The 20,735-nt window shown below is 51.8% G+C and overlaps 1 protein-coding gene across 15 annotated transcripts in view; it reads left to right on the plus strand.

Annotated features, from left to right (window-relative positions):
* The window catches only part of CACNA1C (calcium voltage-gated channel subunit alpha1 C), a 469,540-nt gene that overhangs the window by 9,740 nt on the left and 439,065 nt on the right, over nt 1-20,735 (plus strand). The window lies entirely within an intron of this gene.

A 20,735-nucleotide genomic window follows, 5' to 3' on the forward strand; every position in this document is an offset into this window, starting at 1 on the left:
ATGCGTTATGCATTTATCGATTTTTAAAGGACATCTTGGTGGAGATATAGCTCACTTACTGTGAAAGATACATTTCACATACCTTTAAATTGTACAGTCCAATGAAGTTGAGTATTTTTACGGGGCTGTGCAACCATCACCACTGTCCAGTTCGTGCATGTTTTCATCATCCCGAAGAGAAACCCCGCACCCCCTGGCAGTCACTCCCCATACCCGCTCCGACCCCTGTAACCCCGAGTGACTGTGGATTCTCGTGCGTCCCTGACAGTAACCGAATTGATGTTAATTTGGTCACTGGGGCTCACCTGTGTCGCCTCACTGAGGGCAGCGCATTCCCTGCGTTCAGATCTAGGTCTTTTGTGACAGTTCACCTGGTCAATGCCACGTGATAAATGTTGCAGCTAAAAGGCAGCACGTGAGGTTAGTTAGGGACCTGGGTGTCGTTCAGAGCTGAGGTCAAGCACTTTCTTTCAGTGACATGAAAAGTGATTTTAAGATTTATTTCTTTTAACTATCTCAGCAAAGCTAAGTCTGTAAGTCACATCTACTGGTAGTTGAAGATGTGAATTATGACCTTTAAAATTTCTTTTATTATGAAATATATAAAACAAAATTTTCAATTTTAACCATTCTTAAGTACACAGTTCAGTGGCATGAATTACATTCACAGTGTTCTACAACCATTGCCAGGCTATTTCTAAAACCCTTTCTTCACTCCAAACAGAAACTCTGTAACCTCTAAGTAACGACTCCCCATTCCTCCCTCTCCTCAGCCTCTGGTAACATCTAGTCTACTTTCTGTTTCTATGAATTTGCCTATTCTGGATATTTCATATAAGTTGAATCACACAGTATTTGTCCTTTTGTGTCTGGCTTATTTCACTTGCATGGTGTTTTCAAGGCTCGTCCACGTTGTATCATGGGTGGCAGAACGTCATACCTTTTCATGGCTGAATAATATTCCACTGTGTGAACTGACCACAGCGTGCTTATCCATTTGTCAGTTGATGGCCACTTGGGCTGTTTCCACCTTTTGCTACTGTGGATAATGCTGCAGTTCCCCTGATAAATGAACCACGTGATAAATGACGCAGTTAAAAGGAAGCACGTGAGGTTGGTTAGTTAGTCCGAGTATCTGAGTTCCTCTTTTCAGTTCTGTAGGGTATAGACCCAGGAGTGGAATTGCTGGGTCTGAATTACGGCTTTTTGGTTAGAAGAGCCCATTTCCTTGTGTGGCTCCTCCCCCAGTAGAATCCCGTGTAGACGAGGATATCGGATCAAGAAATTCCACTGTGGCGGTAGTGAGGGTCCAGTCTGTCCCCTGGGCTCCCAGGGCCGGTGTCAGAATTTTTACTTTAATTAGGTGTTTAACAATCCAGCGCTGCTGGAGGAGTAACTGATGCTTCCCCCCTTCCCCAAATAATGAAGGTGTCCACATCCAGTTCAGCGCTCACCTTCCTGCCACCTGGGCTTTGTAACGGCAGGAAACGGGTATTTGGCAAGACAGAGCTATTTGATCTGTCTTTCTGTCCCCGTCTGCCCGTCCGTAGTCCAGGAGTGCCCACGCCTGGGAACCGCGAGGACCCTGGGAGAGGATGGATGCCGTGTGGCCGGGTGAGACCCCCCATGGCCCTGCTTCTGCGCTGGTGGAGGGGCAGCGTGGCCAGGAGGTAGCTGGTGAGGGGCCTCTGTCTCCAGCCCGGGGGCTGCCTGGGGGGAAAGCCGGGCCCAGGGCTGTTGCCTGCTCCTCACACAGCTGCAGTCTAGGCGAGGGAGGGAAAGGTGTGTGAGGAACAGGGGACACCCGGGGAGGGAGTCAGGAAATCGGGAGGAGGGGAAGGCGACAGTAACACTTGGTGGCCCCTTGGGGAGATGGAGGACCAATTAGTGACTCAGGAAACCCTTTCAAACTGGGGGTGGCTATTTCTTCCAGTAATTGTTGTGTCTGAAAGTAATAACTTCATTTTATTTTCTGATTGTTTTAAAATACCTTTTAAATCCTCTTCACATCTACTGTATCAGCAGTTTGTTTTTTTTAAACCCATTGAAGTAATGGGACGAGTTTTATTATTTCCATTTTTTCAGATAAGGAAACCTGGGCTTAGAAAATTTGAACAGCTTGCCTGGTTAGGGAAGCTGTTGACAGAATAGTGTATGGTAGACTTTCTCTTCTGTTTACCTAGGTGGGCTCCTCTGTGTTCTGCCATTTATTCCTACAGGAGCCCTACTAAGGTTAGACGGCTTTCTGGGCCAGAATAGCTAGAAGCCCTGTCCCCTGGTCTGGGCTCCTCCTGTAGCCTGACTGTATCATCTGTCGGGGCTCCGTGTCCTGACCCAGGCCCAGACCTCCCGCCTCGTGGCTGCCGAGCTGCTCTCGCTGCCCAGCTCCCTGATTGGCGGGTTCTGCTGGGGCGTGTGTGCGTTCTTTCTTAGATTAGCAGAGGTGAGCGTGCTAAGACGGAATGCAGGTCAGGCCCTTTGCGGGCCGATACACTTAGTTTAATCCAACTTTTAGTAAATCCCCCTCTTGTGGGCTCTGCCTTCCCATCCCCTCCCTGGTCCTGCTCTCAGGTGTGTCCTGGCCGCTGTCCAGAGCTGAAATGTTGCACAGTGTATCTCCAAGGTCAAAGCCTCTGTCACCGTGTCTAGCTGCCCAAGACGTCCTGGGGTTCTGAGCTGCACATCCGAGGGCATTACAGTGACTCAGATGTCACATGTGGTCTGCAGTGGAGAAGGTTCTGCGCCTCTGTTTTTCAGTCATTTAAAAGGCAAAGTTTCTGACCTGTGCCCAGCTGTCTGAAAGATCAGGAGATGGGGAGCCTTTTCTCGGGATAAACTGACTGTGAAATGCCCTGAAAATGGGGAATCTCATGCCAGTTTTGGTGAAAACAGTCCTAAGTTGGCTTTCCCCTCCCAGAATTGGGGCAGTTAGTCATTGTCACCATGTTTTGGGCATCTGCTCTGGGTAAGGCAGTCTGCTCACAGGCTCGCTGGATCCAAGGAGACCTTCGGGGTGGCGGCCCCTCAGCTGTCCCACCCTTTGGGGAGTGTGTGGTCCGGTAGGAAGAGAGATGCACAGATACCCACAGCTGAAACACGGGCACAACATGCTTGACGCCACGGGGAGACAAAGACGAAGGGCTCACGGGGTAAAGCAGGAGGGGGCACACTCAGATGGGGTAAATGGAGAAAGCACATAGGACGGGGCTGACAGAGCTGAGCCTTGAAGAGTGGGCAGAAACAGGGTAGAGAGGAGGGCTCACGTTCCCAACAGGAAGCACGGTGGTGACAGCCTCGTGCGCTGGATTTTAAAGGAATGGGGAGCGGAGTTTGCTTAGCGCACAGGCAATGTGTGGGGAGGAGTGGAGAGAAGGCCGGAACGGCAGGGTAAGGGAATGTGTGGATAGCCCTCACAGCAGGCTGGAGTTTGCATCCCATTCGGTTTCGGTGGGCTGCTCAAGTCCATCTGCAGTGTTCGAGCCAGGGGAAGGTGGACCAGAACTGCTCTTCCAGAAGCCTCGTCAGGTGGCAGGGTAGAGGGTGAAGGGGTGGTCTGAGACCACAGGTGGACGGACAGTCCCCAGGCTGTTGCCATCGTCCAGGCGAGAGAGAAGAAGGGGTTTTCTCTACAAAAGCTGGAGGGCAAGAAAGCCCTCTGTCTACGTAGGAAGGGTTATCTAGATGGGAACGGCTATCTAGGTGGGTGGGGCTATCTAGGTGGGAGGGGTTATCTAGGTAGGTGGTGATATCTGTGTGGGTGGGGCGATCTACATGGGAAAGGCTGTCTAGGTGGGGAGGGTTACCTAGGTGGGAGGGGCTATCCAGTGGGAGGGGCTATCTAGGTGGGAGGGGCTATCCAGGTGGGAAGGATAGAGGGTGGATTTGGAGGGCTAACGGAGAGATACCCAGCATACGTGCAGGATTAGAGTTCATTGAAAGGTGATATTTGAAGCTGTGGAAATGGATGAAATTATTAGGGAGAGAGAACAGAGGGAGGGGACGACGTAGGGCTGAGGACGTTGGAGCAGGTAAAACAGGAGACAGAGCCAGAGGGGCCCGGGAGGGGGGACAGCCTTGCGCCCGAGGGGTCGTGGAGGGCGAGGGGAGGCCACTGCTGTCAGCGTCAGGTGGGGCAGTGGGGAGGGGAGGTGGGAACCGAGAGCAGTCCCACTGGATGTGACGACCTGGTTCTCAGGGACCTTGAGAGTCGGCTCGGGGCGACTGCCGTGCAGTCAGACTGCGTGATGCCGAGAGTGGCTGGCGGGCAGTGGGGGCACGTGAGGGTCACTCTTCCAGGAGTTTCGGCTGTGAGTGGGAAAAGAGGAGATGGATTTGTTGGCACAGGAGAGAGTGGGAATGGATGGGCGGGGGGCTGTGGATGAAGCAGATGTGGACCAAGGCAGTAGGCAGTGGGGTAAGGACAGGAGGGGAAGGATTAGCCCCAGCTGAGGAGACGGAATTCTGTTCTCAGGGACAGATCTGAGCAGGTTGGCAGAGCGTGAGAAGCTGTGGAGTGCTGTTGGGGGGTGGGCGTGGCTGAAAGGGGAGGTATTAGGGGTCTGGGGGAAGAGAGACCTGCCTCTGGTGTTCCCACCCTACCTCCCCACCCCAGTCCACACCAGCCGAGCTTCCCGGCCTAGGATGTGAGCCCTCTGGAGGACTGGCTAGCCTTCGTGAAGTGCTCAGCTCTGTGACTTTGTATCCTTATATCAGAATATCACGTTTCTGTTACAAACCCCTGGAATATCTCAGACTGGACCCCATTTGAGCTTGGCATGCCTGGACTTCCCTGTCATCAAGGCAGATATCCTGGATGTTTAAGGAAAGGACAGTAACATTCTTTGGGTGCCTTGGGGATGTCCCCTGCTGGTGGCATTGAGTTTACTCTCGGTCCAGGAGGAGTTGATGCCAGGAGGCACCAGCAGAGACTCTGGTTGTGAGGGCAGAGCGGGTGGACTGGAGGGCCTCTCCCAGAGGCAGGGGGGACGGCGGCTGCGGAGCTGGGGAGGCTGGGCCCCTGCACTTCCCCGGCGTCCTCCCGGCAGGGGAATGTACCGACAGCCCCAGGCCCCAAGTCCCGCCCCTGTTCTCCAGCTCCTGCACCCACCCTCCACCGCCTACACGTGGGATTGCACCTGACCACAGGGTGGGATACCTGGGGAGGGGTGAGACCTTTACCTGGAAGCCATTTTCGCTGCCTGTCTTGGCTCGGGAAGTGGCCCAGCCGCCATCTGCCTGCCCGGAAGCAGTGTGCCATGGCGGCCTTCTGGGGCCTGGTGCCCTGTCCACCTGTGGGGCCCCATCTGGATACCTACCTGCAGAGTTTGGCCTTACTCTGATGAACCTCGAGGGCAGCGCTGACCCCAACCCGAGCTGTTGCTGGGTCTGGGCCACAGAATGCTCTGGTTCCCCTTTCCTACTCCAGGGACACTGAGGCAGAGTGTCGGCTGCAGAAGGAGCTCTGAGTCTGATGCCCAGGCCTCCTCAGTGCCAGCCAACGCGTCCCAGGCCTGGACCTTTGGAGTTTGGCTTGGCTTTGGTAGAATGGAGGAGGAGAGGAGAAAACCTCCAACACAAAGATGCTCTTGAGGTGGGTGAAGTGACGGAATGGGCCTGGTGTCCTGGAGGGGGAGACCCCTGGAGACATCACAGGATGAGGTCTCGTTCACGCCCGCTTGGCCGTGGGTGGGCACAGGCCGGTGCCTCCCGAGTGGTTACAGTTAGGTCATGGTCTGAAAGGAGAGGGGGTGAAATGGCAATAAAGGTCACCTGCTCACGTTTACAGCCCCAGAAGTGAATGAACAGAAACTCTGAACTGGAGACTCTTAGGGAAAGGTTCCTCGAGCACCTGGGGGCCAAGCTTACGAGTTCCTTGGGAAGGATCTGCATGTGGTATGTGCAGGTACGGGGTGTCTCAAGCTGCAGGTGTGTCTGGGCGCCAGGAGACCCGCGTGTACAGGTACCTCTGCCTCTTGCTTCGGTGTTTTGTCGCATCACTTCCCTTCCCTGTGTCTGGGGATCTGTATCCACTCTCCCCAGCCCTCCAACTGAGAATCTGTTTATTCTTTTAACCCCACTTATAAATGACTATGACTTAAATATTGCAAAGGGATTAAGTGAAAGACAGCAAGAGAAAACTTTGTGAGTGTGGTCCTATGCATACTGTCAGCGGTGTGGGGAAATGGTAGCGTAGGCTCAAATGCATAAGGAGTATTTATTTCTGAGCTAAGTTTTTTCTAAGGAAGAATGTCTTGGGGGAGGGGCAGGAAGAGTACAGAATAGCCCTGCTCCATGGTTTTGAAACTAGTAGCATAGAAGAGAGGCTTTGGGCTTTAACTGCATGGAGATGTCCCTGTGTCTCCTTAGCCTCTTGTGTACCAAGTGACTGAGGGGGGCTTGAATTGGGGTGCTTTACACACCACACAGTAGGTGTGACTAAGAAGACACCTGCTTCCAAGAAAGTCTTTGTGAAGAAGCCTTATTGCATCTTGCATTCTTTTCCTTCCTTCTGGTTTCTTTCCTTAACACTGAAGCACATGTTTTATAGTGTTTTGGGCAGTGGTCTATAGTGGTAAACTTCCTCAGTCTTTGAAGCTGTTTTTCTTTTTCTTTCTCTCTTCCTCCCTCCCTCCCTTCCCTCCCTTCCCTCCCTCCTTCCCTCCCTCCCTCCCTCCCTCCCTTCCCTCCCTCCCTCCCTCCCTCCCTTCCCTCCCTTCCCTCCCTTCCTCCCTCCCTCGCTCCCTCCCTTCCCTCCCTTCCCTCCCTCCCCTCCTTCCCTCCCTCCCTCCCTTCCCTCCCTTCCCTCCCTCCCTCCCTCCTTCCTTCCTTCCTTCCTCTCTCTCTCTCTGTCTCTGTCTCTGTCTCTGTCTCTGTCTCTGTCTCTCTCTCTCTCTCTCTCTTCTCCCTCTCTCTCTCTCTCCTCTCCCTCACTCATGAATGATGGTTTCGTCAGGTACACAATTCTGTGTGAGCTCCTGTCTTCTTTCAGCTGTTTGAAGATCGTGCATTGTCTTCTGGACTCTATTGTTGCTGACGAGAAGTCTGCTGTAAGTCCAAGCCACGATTCTGATTTTTAAAAGATACTCACTTTGTCTTTAGTCTTACGTAGTTTCACGATATTGTGTTAATACATTAATTTAAAAAAAATCTTGCTTGTGACTTGGTGAGATACTTCAATCTAAGGATTTGTATCATTACCAGTTCTGGAACATTCTCAGTTATTTTCAACTATTCCTTCTCTGCCAGCCTTTCTGTTTTATTCTTCTAGAACTCTGGTATTGATCTTTCTCATTTTACCTTTTCTCTTAGATGCTTTTTCATATCCTACATTTCACTATCTTTCTTTGCTACACTCTAAATGATTTCTTCAGCTCTATCTTCCAGTTCACCAGTTTTTTTCATTTGTATCTAATATGCTGTTTTACCTTTAAATATATTTTCATTTTTATTTTTTTTAAATTTTATTTTATTTTATTTTTATTTTTTTTGCGGTACACGGGCCTCTCACTACTGTGGCTCCTCCCGTTGCGGAGCACAGGCTCCAGACACGCAGGCTCAGCGGCCATGGCTCACGGGCCCAGCCGCTCCGTGGCATGTGGGATCTTCCCGGACTGGGGCACGAACCCGTGTCCCCTGCGTCGGCAGGCAGACTCTCAACCACTGCGCCACCAGGGAAGCTCTATTTTCATTTTTAATGACAATTTTATTTCTTAAAGTTCTATTTTGTTTTTTTTCAAACCTTTGTTTTTTTAAGACTGTATTTTGTCCCATTATGATTTCTTTTCCATATTTTAGGTTGTTAATCATTTGAAACATATATGTAATATTTATAGTCTATTTCAGATTGCTTTATTGATTTCAGTCCTTGGGGAGTGGCTATCCTGTTTCTTGTATCTGCTGACTTTCACTGATGGGGGATCACTTCCTTCTGTGGCATATGAACTTTGAGTGTGAGCCCATGTCCTTTGTGAACTTTTTCTCCCGTGATGTCCTTAGCACCCGAATTGTGGAGGTGATGCCACAGTGCTGTTTTACATTTGCCTCCAGTGGGTAATCTTGGTGGTTTCACTGGTCTAGAAACAGTTGTTAGTATTTTGTCCTCTGTGAACTTTTTCTCCTGTGATGTCGTAAGCACCTGAATGGTGGAGGTGATGCCACAGTGCTGTTTTACATTTGCCTCCAGTGGGTGATCTTGGTGGTTTCACTGGTCTAGAAACAGTTGTTAGTATTTTGTCCTTTGTGAACTTTTTCTCTTGTGAAGTCCTAAACACCTGAATGGTGGAGGTGATGCCACAGTGCAGTTTTACATTTGCCTCCAGTGGGTAATCTTGGTGGTTTCACTGGTCTAGAAACAGGTGTTAGTATTTACTCTTTGACTTGGAAGGCCCAGAGCATACTGGTGCTTTAATTTGCCATGAGAAACAATGCTCACACCCAGAATCTCAGTCACAGGCAGGGGCCATGCATGGAGGATGGACCGACTCATATACACAGGAAGCCTTTTACTTTACAGCACTACTGCAGGCAGACCTGCTCTGCTCACTCCCCTTTCCTGTTCTTCCCCATCATCGAAGCCCATGTTATTTGAACAGTCTCATTTCAATACTTAGGCTTCAAAAGACGTTCCAAAGCCCATGGGCTACTTCAGGCCTTACCCGTGACTTTCAGATTTGTGCAGGGTAAGAGGGTCGTGACCTGTTTTTTTCCCTTCGTCCAGTGTCCTCCCTCCCCGCCATGCTGGGCTTCTAGGATTGGGGCGGAGGAGAAGGACTTGGAGGAAACGGGGCTCACGGCTTTCTCCTTGGTGCTGGTCTGCCTGCCATCGGCTGCTGTCATGTTCTCTGCTGTGGCAACAGTCCCAGTGCCGACACTTTCTTAGGGCACCTCTGTGGGTTCTTGGAAGGCCCCTGTGGGATCCTTGAAGGGGCGATGCGATCTCTGCCAGACCTCTTGTGAATCTCAGCCTCTTTCTGCTGGGGCTCGCATCCAGCCACCTACACGTCATCTGCTCAGCGCAGCAGGGGCCACCGTGTTTGGTTCGCAGTTGGGGCTGCAGTCTGCTTCCTGTCGCCGCCCTGTCTGCACAGCTGCCCCAGTGCCCGTGGAGAATTCTGCAGGTGGGGGGCATGCACCATCCCTTGGTGTGTGCAGCCCCGGACTCGGGGAGACATGGGTTGAGGCTTTCCCGGGACTGGCGCTCCATTAGGGATAGACCAGGTGTGTCAGGGTGGCTCACTGTTCCGTCTTCACTTGGCAGACTAGAGGCAGGACAGACTGTCAACCATCTGTCCGTCCGTCCGTCCGTGTTTAGTGAGCGCTTCCCGTGAGCCGGCGCCGTGGTAGCCTCTTGGCAGCAGGCATGAGCAAGCAGAACGAATTTTGACAGCCGGGCATGACGTGTTCACTGGGTCCCAGAGACACAGTGCGGATGCAGTGGTGAGTGTAGCAGATGGACACCGCCCCCCGCGCTCACGGCGGGGCCTCCGGCTGCACTGCGTCCAGCCTCGGTGGTGGCCACGTGGTGCCATGTGGCAGCTCACCTGCCTGAGAAGCGCCTGGGTCCTCCAGACGCTGGAAGTCTTGCTCAGCCTTTATAGAGCCGACCCATCAAGGACCACGTGACACACAAACCAGGCTGGGTGCGGAGCGGCTCTGGGGACGAGGGTAAACCGCTGTGAACGGTGACTTTGTGGAACTGAGTGACCCTCTCTGTGTCACTGGGGTTTATCTCTGCTTGCTGCGGTCATCTTCCCTCCTGAGCCCCTGCCGGGCTGTGGGACTGTCCATGGCACCCTCAGGGATCCAGGGCTCTTCTCCTCCATCCCCAGGAAGGGGCTCCAACCCCACAGAGCTGTGCGGCCTGGTCCACACTCTTCCTGGCAGCCCTGGGGTGACTCGAGTGGCCGCTGCTGTCCCCAGAGGCCAAGAGCCTCGAGAGGGTGGGGAGATGCACTTAAGACCTCCTCCAGCAGGGCCACCTGGACCCTGCTCAGAGGGAGGCTGGAATCAACTATTTACAGTTTTGTACGAATGTAAGTCATTTTGCATCCTCTCTGCTGTATTTGCACGGTCAGCCTTTTGTCTAATTGCGAGATGAAAGACTTTGTCTTTTTTCCAGGAATTCCAGGCATCAGCGAGCCATTTCGGGGGGAATTAGTAAGACTAAAATCATTGAGCCTGTGGCTTCAGTTTAAATCAGGAGAAGGATGTACCTAAGATGACAAATGTTTCAGGTCCTGTGCAGGTCTGAGACTGGTCATGGGGCCTGAAGTGCTGCGTGTGGAAAGGATTCTGAGCTGCAGCCTAAGCTCAGGGTGAAGACTGCAGGGATTGATTAGTGATGTCTGCCCCAGACTCAGGATGGGAAAAAGGTGCCTAGCACACCTACTATTTTGGCCATGTCTGGGAAAGTTGGGCAGATGCTCAGGCTCTTTTTATACAGCTGGGTGATTCAATCAGTTCTGTCAACCAATTCAGTGAAAAAAAAAATCAGTTGAAAAATGTTTGGTATAATGTAGGAAAAAAAGGAAAAATACTTACCCATTTTATAAATTTTGTCTTTCACTTTTTATTCAGCTAGGTTGGTAAGTCATAGACATATTTTAAAAGGTGAATTAAATCCAAGAGCTTCTAAATTCTGTCTGACTTTCCTGAAGGAGTTGCTAGATGATACTTATAGTTTTATTACACTGTCTTTCTAAATATTTTTCAAAACATTTCACACCTAGTATCTCATTTTGTTCTCACTTGATCCCTGTGATGCTCAGAGATGATCTGATGGGTCGTCACGAGAAGGTGAGGGGTCGGCCCTGATCCCTGGCCCCTTCCTTTGTTCCGTGAACTTTCTGTGTCTCCTCTGGGGTCGGGAGGAGATTTCCACCTGGTTGATTACTGTTGCGTTGCTCTCGGGGGGGGGCCGGAGTCTGTAGGCCGGTGCAGGGACTCAGAATGGCGTCCATGCCGGCTTCAGAGGCTCCTTTCCCTAGCAGGCAGATGCCTGAGACCCCACCGCTCCGATAAAATACTTCGGGGTTTACAGGATGGAAGATTTTGTTTGGAAATGAGCACAGCCCGTAGTCATTCATACCCTGGAGCTGTCAGCTGATGTGTCTGAGTCACCCCTCACCATCTCCTGGCACCGGAGGAGCTCCTGGTCCACCTACAGTGGTCTGAGCGTGGCCATATTTGGTTTTCTCGAGCTGGCTGGCTTTGGACGTGTCTTTCAACGTGCCAGCACCCGAGTGGGGACCCAGATCCAGCCGCACATTTAAATGGCAGGTGGTGGAGACGTCCAGGGACGCGGGGCTGTTTACGTAACATAAAGTGGTTCTCCGCTGTGCATTCCTTTGGTTGTAAACAGTTTAGGGTCGTGGCAGCTACTGTCTTCTCTCCCCCACGCTCCCCAGCGCAGACCTCCACTGGACTTGTTTCTACGGCCAGGGACCTTGGGGATTGCAAGGGGTTCCCCCCGTCCTCCTGTGTGTCCATGCCTCCCCATCCTTGCCGCTTTGCTCCCAGTGGGCGCTGCTGAGTGTGTCTCATCCACTCTCTCACTGAGGTAGGAACTCCTCTTATCCCCATTTCACGGAAAAGAAGACTGAGGCTCAGAGAGCTTAAGGAGTTTGCCTGGGGTCACATAGCTCATAAATGGTGGAGCTGGAATTTGACCCCAGCGACTGTTTTCCGAGTCCTTGCTCTGGAAAAGCCCTGCTGTGATTATGTGGTTTCTCTTCCAATCTGGGTAGTCTGCTGTTGGGCTTTTGAGCTTTTCCTTGGTAGCTTAAACAGCAGCCCATTCGCTGGCAGCGCCAGCCCCGTGGCTCTGCTCAGACCTCCCCCAGCGGGAGGAAAGTTGGGGTTAGGAATGCGCGTCATCGTGGCGGTGGCGTCAGCACGAAGGCCTGGTCCAGACCTCAGGTTCAGGGCAGGAGGACCCTGGGTGCGAGAGTCCGGTTTGTGCTCTGGCCCGGGGTCCTCCAGGGAGTGGGTGTGCCCAGTCTGCGCTGGGGAGTCTGCCTGCACCCATGGAGCGCTACCAGGCAGGGAGTCCATCCTGGTATAAACAGCGGCTGGTATATTTAGAACGAATCTCTAGGGACTGTCGTATGTGTTTATCTGCAGGCTCAGAGATCAAAGTCAGGAAGGTGGGTCAGTAAGAAATGCTTGGGTTGACATCCACTTGACACAGTGGCTCTTTCCCAGGGATTCAGGGCAGCCTGATACGTGAGGCCTATTTTAGGGTCTTTCTTTATCGGTTTGGAATTGTCACTGTCTGCACTGCAGTCAAACAGGACTAGCCTGGATCTGCCTTTCCTGACTTGAAAAAGCACCACCACACAGGCTCCTTCCGGGCCGTCTTTCCCAGCAGGCTCACGTGTCTGGGCCCTCCTTTTTCTCCGCCGCCCGCCCGCAGATGCAACCTCCTGATTCACTGTCTAATTTAGGGCAGAAACCTGCAGAGCAATGTCAAGAGGGGCTGTTTTCGCTTCTGGATCTTACACATGCTTAACTCCTTGCTTTGAATGTACTCCAAGAGCATGTACTAAACAGAGCCGTGCACACGTCTATCTCGGCGGCAGCAGGCCTCACGTGGGGCCGGCTGCTTTGGGGGATAAACCGCATTTCTTTTTCCCTCCCCATCTCCCTTCCCTTCCTTCAAAGGTATCTCTCATTCATTAGACGGAACGGCCCTCCGCAGGGAGGAAAGGGCACAGCGACTACAGCTCTAGCACCAGATATTTTGTTGTCATAAAACGATTCCCCTCTGGTGTTTCTTCCCAGTTTGATTCACATTTATTCTGGAATCAAACACACCAGTATTGGGCCGTTGCTGAATTCTCTGAGATGACTCAGTTTGAACAAACTCCTGCTTTATGTAACGGGACTTCCTAAGTGGGCCGCCTGTCGGGAAGGTCCGGGGAGCTCCTGGTCTTGGTGCAGGAGGCTGTGTTTGAAGGACGTGGGTTCTGCTCTGCGGTACTTTCCACTGAAAGGGAGATGGAGACATGAACACGGACTGTCTAGCACAGAACCCAGGCCAGGGCAGAAGCAGTGGCCAGGCGAGGCTCCCTGCCAGGATCTGGTGCAGACGCTGAGCCAGGTGTGGGTGTTACGGGGACCCGCTGAAGCGTCACGTTCAGCTCGAGGCTGAGCAGTGTTCCACGCACCACCCACATGCTGCCCACGCGAGGGGTGAATGGACATTTGTTTTTGTGGTGGTCGGTAGGGAATTTAATTTAGGCACAGCTAATAGCTGTGTGTGTGGTGGGCTGGTGAGAGTTTCGTGCATCTTGTTTGAATTTGAACATTAGCTAATCTCGTAGGCACTGTTTCATGTTGGGGATGTCTCATATACAATGTGATATTGGGGTTCAGACTTTGCAGTTGATTGTGGATATCTCTTTTATTTCACTTTTTCTTCTCCTGTCTTTTTCAAGAGAGCGGGGAGATATTTATGTATGGGTAACGCGAGGTCCATAATGTTATAGATTACAGCTTTTAAATTTTTATTACTTTTTTAAAGAGAAAGATTGGTGGTTTGGGCTCGACTGGGCTGAGTTGAGTTTAGAAATAAAAATAGCCACGATTCATTGAGCATCTAGTGTATGCTAAGCTTTATATCAGGAACTTCATGTGAATTGTATAATTTAAGTCTCAAAGCAGTCGTGTGTTGTGGATATGCACACTTTAACTGTACCAAGGAAGGAATAGGTTCACCACGGCTAATGCCATGGTGTTCCGTACAAGTTGGGATCTGGATCTGGGTGCAGAGCATAGCGTCGGAGGGTAGAGGGTGAGACTTGTGGCCTCAGGCCTATGAGATTTGGGGGAGCAGGAAAGAAGCCCTTTCATAAAGCCCAGAACCTAAAAGAACTTCCCGTTCAAGAAAAGGAGACGAAGACAACTCTGTTTGCTGCTTTGGAGTGAACAAGGAGGCGGCTCACTGTGTGTCCTGGGGCTTCCTCCGCTCCCTGCACTGTACCCCTCGCAGGATGGAGTCTGGGCTTGTGCTACTCGCTTGTTACAGGAGCTTTAGGATTAAAAAATGGACGTCAGGGCTTCCCCGGTGGCACAGTGGTTGAGAGTCCGCCTGCCGATGCAGGGGACACAGGTTCGTGCCCCGGTCCGGGAAGATCCCACATGCCGCGGAGCGGCTGGGCCCGTGAGCCACAGCCACTGAGCCTGCACGTCCGGAGCCTGTGCTCCGCAACGGGAGAGGCCACAACAGTGAGAGGCCCGCGTACTGCAAAAAAAAAAAAAAAAGAAAAATGGTTAAGATGGTACATTTTGTACCACATACAAAAACTAGGTCTAGGATAATTGATACCCAAATAGTCCTTCAAAAATAACCACAACCAACTCTGAAGAAGCTTCTACACCTCAGGGCCCTCAATGCTCTCAAAAAATAAGCAATCCTGGCTGAGGCTGTGCTAACAATAAAAAGCACAAACCTCATAACAAAATACACCTCCACGAGGAAGAGCTGGCCGGTACAAGAAGCAGGAGAGTTAGTGCCCCAACAGCTAAAGTAATGGGATGGTTTGAAGGGACCATAAAATAAATTTGTTTGAGACAGTTGAAGAGTTAAAAGAAGAAATAGAAAACCTAATAAAAGAACAGTTCTCTATGAAAAAAGAGAAGGTTTGAAAAAAGGGCCCGGTAGTACTTTTGGAACTGAAAACCAGTTGTTGAGGTAAATAAGCTAATGGGATGGATGAAACATCAGGGTAGACACAGCAGAAGATAGAATCTGTGACTGGAAGTTAGACCTGAGGAAATTTCCCAGAATTCAGCACTGAGACATCAACTACTGAATCTGTGAAAAGCAGTTGAAAGAATCAGGGAAGAGAACCAAAAGGTTCAGTATGTGTCTAAATGGAGTTCTGGGAGACAAGAGAACGGTGCAAAGACATCACTTTAGAAGCTGCTGCCAAGGACATTCCAAAATTGAAGAAGGATATTGATTTTGTAGGTTGCAGTAGCACACTGAGGATTGGGTAGGGTAATTAAAATACATTGACATCTAGACAGTCAGCATAGGAAACTGCTGAAAAAAACCAAAGAAAATGAAAAAACCTTAAAAGCAAGCAGGGAGAAAAGGCAGATTATCTGCAAGAAGCAGACTTCATCAAAACCGTAACAGAGATTAGAAGACAAGGAACAATATCTTCCAAGTGCTCAGTGGATGTCAAACTAGAATTCTGTACAAAGCTAGACTATCTTTCAAGAGTTAGGATGAGAAGACATTTTTTTGTGTGAACAAACACCAGCAGCATTTACCTCTAAAATGATCGTGGCTGAGAGAGCTACCCAGAGATGCTTTTAAAGAAAGAAGCATTCATCGTTTCTTTTCTTTAAAAGAAGGCTAAGATTTAGGATGGCTTGAAAACGAGGCAGTTGTAAATATTGAGCAATGATAAGGTGGAAGATTAGTGATGGATGGGGTGGATGCAGAGATCAGAACTTAATGCATTCTGAGGTCTCGGTATTTTTCAGAGGAGTAATGACCTCTCATTGAAAATCCTCCATAGTTCAAAACAAAGGAGAGACACATCCAGACGTTGACTTTGGACATCCATCATGATCACTGGGTTGACAGTTCACGTGTCTTGAATTCTTTCATTTATGTTATTTCATTTAATCTCACAGCAACCGTATGAAAGAGGTTATTTCTCCTGTTTTGCAAGGTGAGGAAACAGGGTGTGTCTACCTTTGAACCCCCATCCCTCAAAGTACCGCACGGCCGTAGGTGTGCTCAGTAAATGGGACCTGGCAACCCGGCCAAGGTCAGTGCGCGGTCACGGCATCAGAAGAGTGCTATCTGGACCATCCAGCTTCAGCCCCTGCCCTCTGCAGGGCCCTGCCCCCATCGTTTACCTGCCTGGGCAAGTGACCTTCTGCACACCTGTAAATGGATGCCCGCGTTCCCATCTTACACGGTCTCTGGTCTCCCCGGTGACGGGTGCCCTGCAGCCCTTTAGCCCTGGCTGTACTTTCACCGTAGATCACGGGCCAGTGGAGCCTCCTCGATCTTTGTTGTGGCTTCTCAAGCCGGGGCCAGTGTCTGCGAGGTGCCTGGACGCCATCCCAGCCCCTTGTTGCCAGGAGCGCGGTGAGGATGGAGCATCTGAGCGCCTGCCCCCGCACACCTGCCTGGCCACCTGTGCAGGACGCCCACCCCACCCAGCCGCCCCGCCTGCTCACTGTGGTCTCAGAGCTCGGATTTCTCTACCCAAGGAATTATCAGCAAGGAAGCCAGCGCCTGGGCTACACCAACTGGGAAACCAGTTGCTAGGCTACACGGGACCCTGTTCAGTCACACACTAGAGGGGGCGCCCGGATGTCCTCCTTCAAGGGGCTCAGTCAGCGTCTCCGCTTCGAGTAGGAAGGCTCTGTCTTCTCAGGTGTACTGAGAGTCTGTCTCTCTCTCTGTCTCTCTGTGTATCTCTCTGTCTCTCTGTCTCTTTCTCTATCTCTCTCTGTCTCTCTGTTTTTGTCTCCCTCTGTCTCTGTCTTTATCTCTCTCTGTCTCTGTTTCTCTCTCTGTCTCTGTCTCTCTGTCTCTGTCTCTCTGCCTCTCTGTCTCTCTCTCTGTCTCTGTCTTTCTGTCTGTCTCTGTTTCTCTCTCTGTCTCTCTGCCTCTCTGTCTCTGTCTGTCTCTCTGTCTCTGTCTGTCTCTGTCTGTCTCTCTCTCTCTGTCTGTCTCTGTCTCTGTTTCTCTCTGTCTCTGTCTGTCTCTTTCTGTATCTCTCTGTCTGTCTCTGTCACTGTCTCTCTGTCTCTGTCTGTCTCTGTCTCTCTCTCTGTATATTATGTATGTATGTATATAACATGCCAAATTAACTGGTTAAGTCTGTGAAAATAAATTGTGGTGGTGGTTTGATGTGTTTAATCGTGGACTTGCTGTTTGGTTCTTGAATCGCCGGTTGCCTTCAGGGTACAACAGCTCCTCAGCTGGTCCGCCCCACCTGGCTCGCAAATAGAAGGAAGGGGAGCTCTGCGTTTCCATAGGTTACTATGTGTAAAACATATGTTAGGTGCCCATCTCTGGCTCCTCACTCGTTGCCGTCATCCTCATGAGGGTTTCGTGGTTTCGGCGCACCTGCGTGGACCTGAGATCCGTCCATCTCCACGTGGCTCATGCTGCCGGGCCAGCAGGCCTGGCGGACAGGCCGTGTCTTGGAGGCAGGTGCCGGGCAGCAGGCCTGGTGGACAGGCCGTGTCTTGGAGGCAGACAAAGGCTCGTGCTAGCTGCTGATGGAAGCCGCGGGCTCCCCCACGTCCCTGCTTTTCCCCCGAGAGGCCCTGGCCGTGGGTTCCGGGGCAGCCGTGGAGTTGAGCCACATCTTGTGCTCTTGTGGCTGAGACAGCATTTTGCTTTCACCAGAGCGGCTGGAGGGTCAGGTTACCCCTTCCCGGGGGCGACGGCTCGAGACAGGTGGGAGCGGCGTCCACCCAGCAGCGTGGGGACCTGGGCTCGCATTCCACCCCACTGTCTCAGAGGCAGCCTTGGGAAAGCCTGAATCCTCAGTTTCTCCAGCTGTAAACTCAGGGCATCAATCTCCACATTGTCAAGAAAATAGAGTGCGATGATAACATGAGAAAATGCTTTGTAAACGCTGGAGCACAGCACTCATATAAGGCACGTTCCCCTCAGACTGGGGAGGTTAATGGCCCTTGCTGTCCGATATTTCAGTGCCAGCAACCATGAGAGCTGTCAGTCTATACTGACTACTGATGAGGAGAAGAAGCTGGTGGGCCTGGTGTGGAGGACGGGCCATTCCTTGTATAAATGCTCGCAATTACGCAATTACTCACTGAGCAGGTGTTTATTGAGCACCTGCCAAATGCTGGCCACCGGGACTACAAGGGAACGGGCCGGTGAAGCCATGTTCCCTCAGGCCCTCCCAAAGTCAGAAAAATAAGGTGCATTTTTCAGAAACTTAAGTGTATTCAATATAAAGGATTGTCCTTTATGCTGATAATCTCTCTCTCCTGCCCTTTGGTGATAAATATCTTCTCTCTTATGAAATGGTGGTGATAGTAGATCGTAGCTGAGTTTTGAAAAACTGTGCAGACAGCACATTTTAAAAAGGCATTACCAGTCCTTGAAATCCAAAAGCTTAGCACCACTGGTCTAGCCCCACCTCCTGCCCGCCGCAGACGGCTCTTTCCTTTCCTAACAAGGGGTCGTCTGGCTTCTACTCTGATCATTCTGGGAAAGGGGGCTCACGAGCTCGCAAAGCAGCCATTCTGGTTTGGACGAGCCTTTATTCTTTGAAATCAGATAAAGTGAAAATCTGCCGTCCTGTGACCTTTGCCCATGCGTGTCTGACCCCTTCCATCCGGAGCAAACAAAATGCATTTCCCCTCTGGATTTGTGGCTGCGTTCCTTCTAACTTGTTTTCCAGGGTTCTTGTCTTGCTTTCTTCATCCAGTTCTCCCGGGCTTCGTTCTCATCCTTCACCTTCCTCGGGTCACATGCGCTCTGCTGGGGTCCCTCGTGGAGTCCGTTGCCCAGGGGGACACCAGCCCGGCTGTAGGCTGGCTTGGGCTGATTCCCTCGTGCTGGGCGCTGAGTGCAGATGAAGGAGGAAAGGATTGCTTTCGCTTTTGGCTGTGTGCTTACTGTTGACAGTGAGTTACAGTCTCTGCTCAACCCTGAGCGTCTCCGCTGTCTATATCGCCGATGAGCCAGGGGGCCGCCCGCCTTCTGTTTGGGCAGTGACGTCTTTTCATGTGAGTGCAGGACTTTGTATTTGTGCCTCTTATATTTCATCTTTTCAGTTTGGACAAGGTTGCAAACAAGTTTCCATGGTTTCAGTGGACTGAGGTCACTCGACTCTTGGTTCAACCTTCCAATTTACCAGCGATTCCTCCCAGATTTGTGTCAGCAGCACAACTGACAAATTCGCCTTCATCCACATTTTTAAATTCCGTGTTTAAAAAGCGAGAGCCAAGGACAGAGCTGTGGGTCCCATCAGTAGAGACCTTCCAAGCTTAGACGCATCTGTGAATCAGTCCTCCAAACATCTGTATATGGAGGTGGCATGTCTATGTGCCGGCTGACTGCGGACCCGCTGGAGTGCATGTCCACACTGAGGATGTGAGTTCTGTGTCCGACCCGTTCCTGAACCCGTCACTGCTAGGACGATGACTTCCAAATTTACCTTTGCAGCCCACATGTCTGTCTCAAGCTCACGTTTTTAATTTGCTACTGGACATGCCTAGAATGTTTCAGGTCCCTCAAAATCAATTCATTCTCTCGCCGCCCCCGAAAGCCTTTCTCCCTTCCTGTGGTCACTGTTCCAGTGATGGCGTCACCATGTTGGTTCAGCTGGACGCAGCGTCCTGTCCCCCACATCTTAGTTTTCTTCTCGCTCCAAAGCGAATTCAGTCACCCGGTCTTGGAGGCTCCCCTTCCTTGATATTTCATCCCCCAGCTTCGGACTCTGATCTGCCCGCCTCGGTGGCTGTAAGAACCTTCTGAGGAGATGTTCCGTCCTGGTTCACCCTGACCGTGCCCCCAGGAAGCAGAGCAGATGGCTTTCTGTCGTTACGCAGCGTCCACCCTCGGCCGGCTCCCTGTGGATGGTAAACGGGGCTGGGCCTTCACAGTCTGGCCTTTACTCATCTCATCAGCCTGATGGCTTCCATCAGCCCCAGGCGCCAGACGTACTGCCTGCTGCTGGTTCCCAGATGCAGGATACTCATTGGTGCTTTGCACGTGCCGTTCCTTTCACACTTTCTAGTCAAGCTTCCCCTCCTCTGGGGCTCCTTCCCTGACCGTTCCAGGCGGGGTTAGGAGTCCCTTTTCCGAGGTGCGGTCACACTCCGGCAGACCCTTGAGATACCCGGTCACGTGGCGGATATCTGCCTCCCCCACTTGGTTGCAGTCCTTTCGGACCGCGACTGAGCTCTCTTTACCGTCGTAGCCACGACCAGCGCAGGGGCCCAGTGACAGGTGCTCAGGGTTTGCGGAACAAATGGGGGCGTGGGTAGCCCGACACATCATTTCCTATTAATTTCCCTGCTCCTCAGCCCTCCCAGAGCCTGTGTCGGGGCATCCCTTTGATTCACTGGCCTTGTGATCCTATTAAAAAAAGTAAAAGAGGTACTTGGACATCGATTAGGTGTTTCTCCAAATCATCTGATTTCTCGTCCGCTCTCGGCGAGTTCAAGCCCGTTTTTCCTGCTTGGTTGCAGGTTTCTTTCCCCGCCCCCGCGTGAGTGAGGGCAGCAGCCCTGCAGCTCACTGGCTGGACGCAACGCGTACTTTTCGGTGACGTCATGTGCAGGCGCTCCCCGCCAGGTGGCCTTCCGCAAGGGGCTTCAGTCACCCGGGCCCTTTCGTCCTGTGCTCGGCCCTCGTTCAGGTCATCAGAGCCCTCTCCACCCAGCTGATTTGCCGGGGGCGGGGCGGGGGGAGAAGAGAGGGTTGCAGATGGGAAAGCGGGGACCGTGTGTGGGAGGTTCTCCCGGCCGGGACCGGCTGCAGCACCGTCACTGCTGTTCACGCTTCATTGGCCAGCACTTAGTCACAGGCCGTGTCCAGCTGCCAGGGAGCCTGGCAACTGTGGGCTCGCTGTGGCCCAGGAGGAAAAGGGACACAGATGCTGGCGCAGTCACGGTTCCTGCCACGCCCTCAGGCTCAGCTTCCATCCCCTCGTGTCCCAGGCTACACCCCGGAGCCCTTCTTGCCCTGGCTCTTTTCTGCGCTCTGAGCACACAGCTCT

Source organism: Globicephala melas, chromosome 10, assembly GCF_963455315.2.
Source record: "Globicephala melas chromosome 10, mGloMel1.2, whole genome shotgun sequence".
In the NCBI taxonomy this organism is placed as follows: domain Eukaryota; kingdom Metazoa; phylum Chordata; class Mammalia; order Artiodactyla; family Delphinidae; genus Globicephala; species Globicephala melas.